Source organism: Panthera uncia (assembly GCF_023721935.1).
Source record: "Panthera uncia isolate 11264 chromosome B3 unlocalized genomic scaffold, Puncia_PCG_1.0 HiC_scaffold_1, whole genome shotgun sequence".
Classification (NCBI taxonomy): domain Eukaryota; kingdom Metazoa; phylum Chordata; class Mammalia; order Carnivora; family Felidae; genus Panthera; species Panthera uncia.
Window position 1 is genome coordinate 124382163 of NW_026057582.1, and position 5520 is coordinate 124387682.

At 57.0% G+C, this 5520-nt stretch overlaps 1 long non-coding RNA gene across 1 annotated transcript; it reads right to left on the reverse strand.

Annotated features, from left to right (window-relative positions):
* Nucleotides 1–2695: 2695 nt before the first annotated feature.
* LOC125910236 (uncharacterized) lies at nucleotides 2696–4596 on the reverse strand. Its single transcript, XR_007453900.1, has 2 exons — nucleotides 4414–4596; nucleotides 2696–3069 (listed from the first exon to the last, which is right to left on the reverse strand). It is a non-coding gene; the product is annotated as an uncharacterized LOC125910236 (long non-coding RNA).
* Between the last annotated feature and the right edge of the window lie 924 nt (nucleotides 4597–5520).

A 5520-nucleotide genomic window follows, 5' to 3' on the forward strand; every position in this document is an offset into this window, starting at 1 on the left:
CTAGTTGAGGGTCCCTCACGGAGCCAAGCTGGTGATGACCACAGCCCCTCACTGGGAAGACCTCAGCCCTTCTGTCCCCAGCCTCCTGGCCTGGGCCCAGCTCCCCTGCATCATGCTGGGTCCTTCAGAGGCTGGCAGGCTGTTGACCGGGACCAGGGGCTTTGGGTCTCGCAAGGGCGCCGGCTTGACCTCTCTGACCTCAGCTCAGGTCAGGAGGTCCTGCCTGCTCGGAGAGGCACACAAGAGTCTGTTGGCTTAAACGCTCTGGAAATTCATCTGTGTGACCTGATAGCACCAGCTCTCGGGGTTACACCTGCTGGAGCCCTTCTGCTTTAAGGTCAGGGGCGATAGCTTTTCTTGTGCTAGCCCCGGAGGGCATAGGGGAGGCCGAGTTCACCCTTTGGTTTGGATTTGAGAGCGTCAGGTGACAGAGTCCTTGCCTCATAGCCCGAAGGGAAGCTGGCCCCTCGTGGGTCTTGGGGGCCACTGCTCCAGAGGCCCCCGCCAAACCCTCTCCTATCCTGCTCATCAGGGGCCTGGCATCCTCACTGGGGAAGGGCTTTTCTTGGCTCAAGGTGTCTCTCCAGGGTGCAGCACGTCTGCCTTGGGAAGAGTGATGCCAGAGGACAGAGACCACCTAATCTTTACCAGTGCTCTGGTTTTCAGATGTGAAAACTGCCTCAGAGACTCCAAGTTCCTTTCCCCAGGTCAGAGCTCATAAAAGAATGTGAGTTCAAACCCAAAGTTGTCTCTGGGTTTTTGACCGTCTTCCAGGCTACTCCCTCACGAAGTTCCTTATTGATTATTGACACCTCAGATGGGATTGATTATTTTATCACAGTGTTTTTCTTAAGTTTATTTATTTGAGAGAGAGAGAGAGAGAGAGAGAGCACGCAAGCAGAGGAGGCACAGAGAGAGAGGCAGACAGAATCCCAAACAGGCTCTGCACCGTCAGCACAGAGACTGAATTGGGGCTTGAACTCACAAACCGTGAGATCATGACCTGAGCCGAAACTAAGAGTTGGACACTTAACCAACTGAGCCACCCAGGCGCCCCTTGATCACAGTGTTTCTTAAACCCAAATAATGCAGGACCCTCCCCACTCCCCTTTTAGAAGAAAAAATTATCTTGGATGCCTAGTACTGATCTAGATGATTTTCATTATAACGTTCTTTAAGTACATGAAAACGTGAAAGCAGGCATGGCCCTCTTCTGTTTGTAGCTGTTATGGACCCATCCCCCCAAGACCGTTCAAAAGTTACAAACATAACGAAAAGAAGAGATTCCAAAGAACGGCATCCACCTGATGAGGTGGGTGACGCCATGTTGCAGAAGTGAGTCCCCACTTGCTGTGACAGGGTGACCACTTCAGAGCTTGCCGGGCCTGTGGCGTCTCCACCCGGTGCCAGCACTTGAGCTGTGGAGCCTGTTTGGGACACATCACACGGTGGTGTCACTTGGTCCTCTCCATGTTCATGACACGAGCTTGCTCACCTACCTGCTCCACAGGACAGAACACTGTGGGGGTGAGGTTAGGGCCTGCGCCCTGGCCACTGAGCAAAGCCCCAAAGACATGTGGGGTTGGTCAGGGAAGTGCTGGGGTGGGACTGGAACAGGGCCCTGAGTGGCCAGTGTGGACTGGGAAGTCCTGGGCTTGGAGCAGAGGAGATGCCGGGAAATCTTACGGCCAGAGTGAAAATCTCAAGGCCTCCAACGTGCAGGCACATGTGAATGGGTGAAATCAGAATGACATTCCTGTCCTTGTCCCAGGAAAGTTCTAGAGCTCTCCTAAGCAGGTCCTCCGGGGGCTGCTGCCTGCTCTGGGCCCCTAGGGGTGGCCCAATTGGGCCACTGACTGCTACTGGTCCTGGAGGTCCTGTTGGGCCCTCACTGCCCCTGAGCAGCCCCTGTGCACCTCTGACAATGAAGGGGCACAAACTCAGATTACATCCTCAGTGAGGACCTTGCTGGGCTGAGGGGGCAGATTTGAGACAGCTCCACGCTGCCCCATGCTGAGTGTTAGAGAAGGGGGGTGGGGGAGGGGAACCAAATCAGAGAGGACTTCCCTGAGGAGGTGACATATGCCTTGAACTTGAGGGAAAAGATGGGGTTTGGCTAGAGAGAGAAGAGGCCATGGAGGCACCGGCCAAGCAGCTGACAGAATACAGAGTGTGTGAAGAAACCGCAGGCAGGGAGCTGGAGGCCAGTGTCCCCGGAGCCGGGGAGGGCAGGAGGACAGCGGCAGCCCCTGCCCGGCTCCTGCAGGGGCCCTGGGGCCGGCCCTCTGACTCTGTCTCTGCCCGCGGTATCGGTGTCATCGGCTGGAAGAGACTGAAGGCAAGTTTGGGAGGACATCACGGTTGAGAACGGGGGCGGGAGGGGGGAGGCAGGGGGTTGGGAAGGGAGGGATATGGCCATTTTCTTTCCCCTCCTAATGGTAAAGAAACAAGTTTCCTCTTGCACAAGCTGGACTTCCTGCAGCTGCGGGAAAATGTACTAATGCCATGCCCTGCGATGCCTGGCCTGGCGGGGTAGGGCCACAGCAGGCTGGCGTGCTCGCAGCCAGCCCTGCTGCCCTTGATGGCACGGCGGCTGTCCCTCTGGCCCGGAGGCCCACATGTCCAGGCCGGAGAAGCTTGGCTCCACTTGCTCGTCTCCGAAGAAGTGGTTTTCATTTCACGTTCACCAGGGAGGAACAAAAAATGATCGGGGTCGCCGTTTCGCATATTACTTATGCGATGTTCTCCCATCTCCCTGCCCCAAAGCCACTCACAAAGGGGTCTTTGTTCAAAGTCAACTCCTCCAACGGGAAACGGATTGGCGATCACAAGGAGGAGACTGAGTTTTCCTGGCTGTCCGACCAGAAATATGGGACGCATCAGGGTTCCGGCAGGAGCCAGGGTGAGTGTGGTTTGCAGGCCGCAGAAGCCAGTGTGAATGGATTTCCAGTGTGAGCCGAAGGCGGGCTGTGGGGGGGCAGCCCACATCTGCCTCTCTCCCTGCGGCCTCAGCACACACCCTGCCGCCACTGTCTTGCTTCCCCACCCATAGTGTGGGGTCCTCATCCCCTGGAATGAAAGTAAATCAGAGGGTTTCCTTGGTTTCTCGGGGGCTTTTCGGAGGGGGGGGGTGTCTCATACAGGGCGGGCGGGGCTGGGGCAACCACACCCACGTCTATGCTTCTAAAGTTTTGACTGAATGAACATCCAGGTCGGACTTTAAGGAGGAAGGTTTTTCAAAGAAAGTTTGTGAAGGGCCGACCTGGGTGACCTTGAAGGCCTAGGAGGTGCTGGGCCCCAGGATGTTGTGGGTGTAGGAGACTCAGAGCCCCGGGGATCTTGTGCAACCTCGAGCAAGGTGGCCAGCCTTTCTGGGCCTCATCTGTCCCTCTGGGAAGTGGAGTCACAGCTGCCTGATGGGAGCTGAGAGCAGGGCTGGGGACTGCAGGCTCAGAGGTGCAGAGGCTTAAGACCACCCCGACGTGGACACCTACTGCGTGGTCGAGCCAGCCTTTCCCAGGGTGGAGAGTGTGCCTGTGGCCCCTGTACCATGTCAAGCGTAGGCCCCTTCCCAAAGCATGCCCCTCATGGACAGCAGGGGATCAGGCCTGTGGGCCCTGGGCTGAGAATCCAGCTTCAACCCAAAGGGGACACTCCGGCTCCAACCAGCCTGCAGTGGGGGGCTCGTTCCCAGTATCCCTGAGGAAACTGAGTAGGTGCACTTCTATGATCTCAGCGAAGCTAGGCCTCCTCTCACGGTGGTGGTCCCAAGGGGGGAGGTCAGCCCACAGGGCCCTCCATTGTCAGGCATCAGGACACAGCAGGCCCTCGGGGGCCCGCGGGGAGGATGCCTGGCTTCTTTGGCCATGAACCTGACCCAGGACCCACGCGTGGCTGGGATTCTTCAAGGCAGCGGCTGTGGCCTAGGCTACCCCCCACCCCCACCCCAGGACCCACTCCCTGGTGCCTGGCCTCTTCTTCCTCCCCTGGTGAGCCTCCCCTCCCTGCCATCCCCTGCTGGCCTGGCTATCAGACTGGGGTCTCACAACTCCCCAGCTTTTGTTCCAGCAACAATAGCCTAGATATTTGGAGGTTTGGTGGAGGAAGTGGTATGTCCCGGCTGCCTGGCCTGGCCTTAGAGCTCTTTTCCATCCTGGGGTGGGGGCTGATGGAGTGAAAGTGAGGCCCACCTGCCCTCCCCTTTGGCGGGGACCAGTGCTTCCTTGGGGAGGTCACAGGTATGTTTCTGTGCTCCAGGGCCTTGCTGGGACCGAGCAGGGAACTGAGGGTAGGAGTAGGAGGGGCTCCAGGGAAACCAGACCTCCCCCCAGCTTCCCCAGAGGAGAGGAGGCTCCTGAGTGAGCTTCACAGAAACTAGAAGGAGACGGAAGGTCCCTCTGAGGTCCTCCTTACCGGGCTCCAGGGTTCCAGATCTTTCCAGAGCACTCATCTCAGGGCATTTCTGAGCAGAAGCCAGACCCATATGGAGGCTGATACAGAGGCCCCTCCCCAGGCGGGGGGGCTTTTTAGAAATGGCACTTCCTGTGGCTCCCAAACTGCCTCCCTAGGTGGCCTCACTGTCACCGCTGCTGGCAGCCGTTGAGCTCACTGATAAACACTGGATCTGGCAGTTGAGACATCGGGGCCCATGTGAAATTCTGTGCAGGCTGGAGGCACTCCACTAAAACCACATCCCGGGGGTGGCCTCTCCACTCACACCGTTTATGCAGGAAAGCAACTGTTTTACAGTAACGGCTTCCGCATCCATGGAAAGGCCACCAGCGGAGTTGTAGGTGTATTCTCTGCAATCGTGGGCCTCTGTCCACCTTAGACACAACTCACCGTGGGAGGCCACATGCTCAGGCAGGCTCGCCCTGGGAGGTGCCATCTTTTACCAGAGGATGGATCCTGATTCTCCCCATTTTACAGCCAGGGAAACTAAGGTTCACAGAGCCAGGAGGGGTTAGGATTGGGGCTTGGGTTCTGCTGGGGTCTGTTTGCTCCAATCTTGGGGTGCTCACAGGACACACTGCCTCGTAGGGAGCAGGCTCTACACCAGCCTTTATCTGGGTCTCCTCATTCAATATTCATACCACACCTGGACTGCGGGTATTGACCCATTTTACAGATAAGAAACTGAGGCTCAGAGAGCTTAAGTAACTTGTGTTAAGTGAGCTAGGATGGAAACTCAGCCCTGTTTGACCCCAAAGGTCTCACCCACTCCACCCCTGTGGGGCTTTGCTGCTCTCCTGTGCTGCTTCCCCTAAAGCTTTCCCTAACTATCCCCACGGGAGCTTACAAAAGAGCTATGTCTGTACTCCAGCCCCTATGTCTGTACTCCAGCTATGTCTGTACTCTAATTAGAATTAGAGATTCTAATCTACTGGCTGGGGTGTGGCCTGGATGTCAGGGCCTTCTGCACGAAGGCAGCCACGACCTGCCCAGGAAAGCAGGGCTGGGCCTGGGCTTAGGTCCCTAACCTGCACACCCTGAAAGATGTTGAGTCTGGCTTGCCTAAGT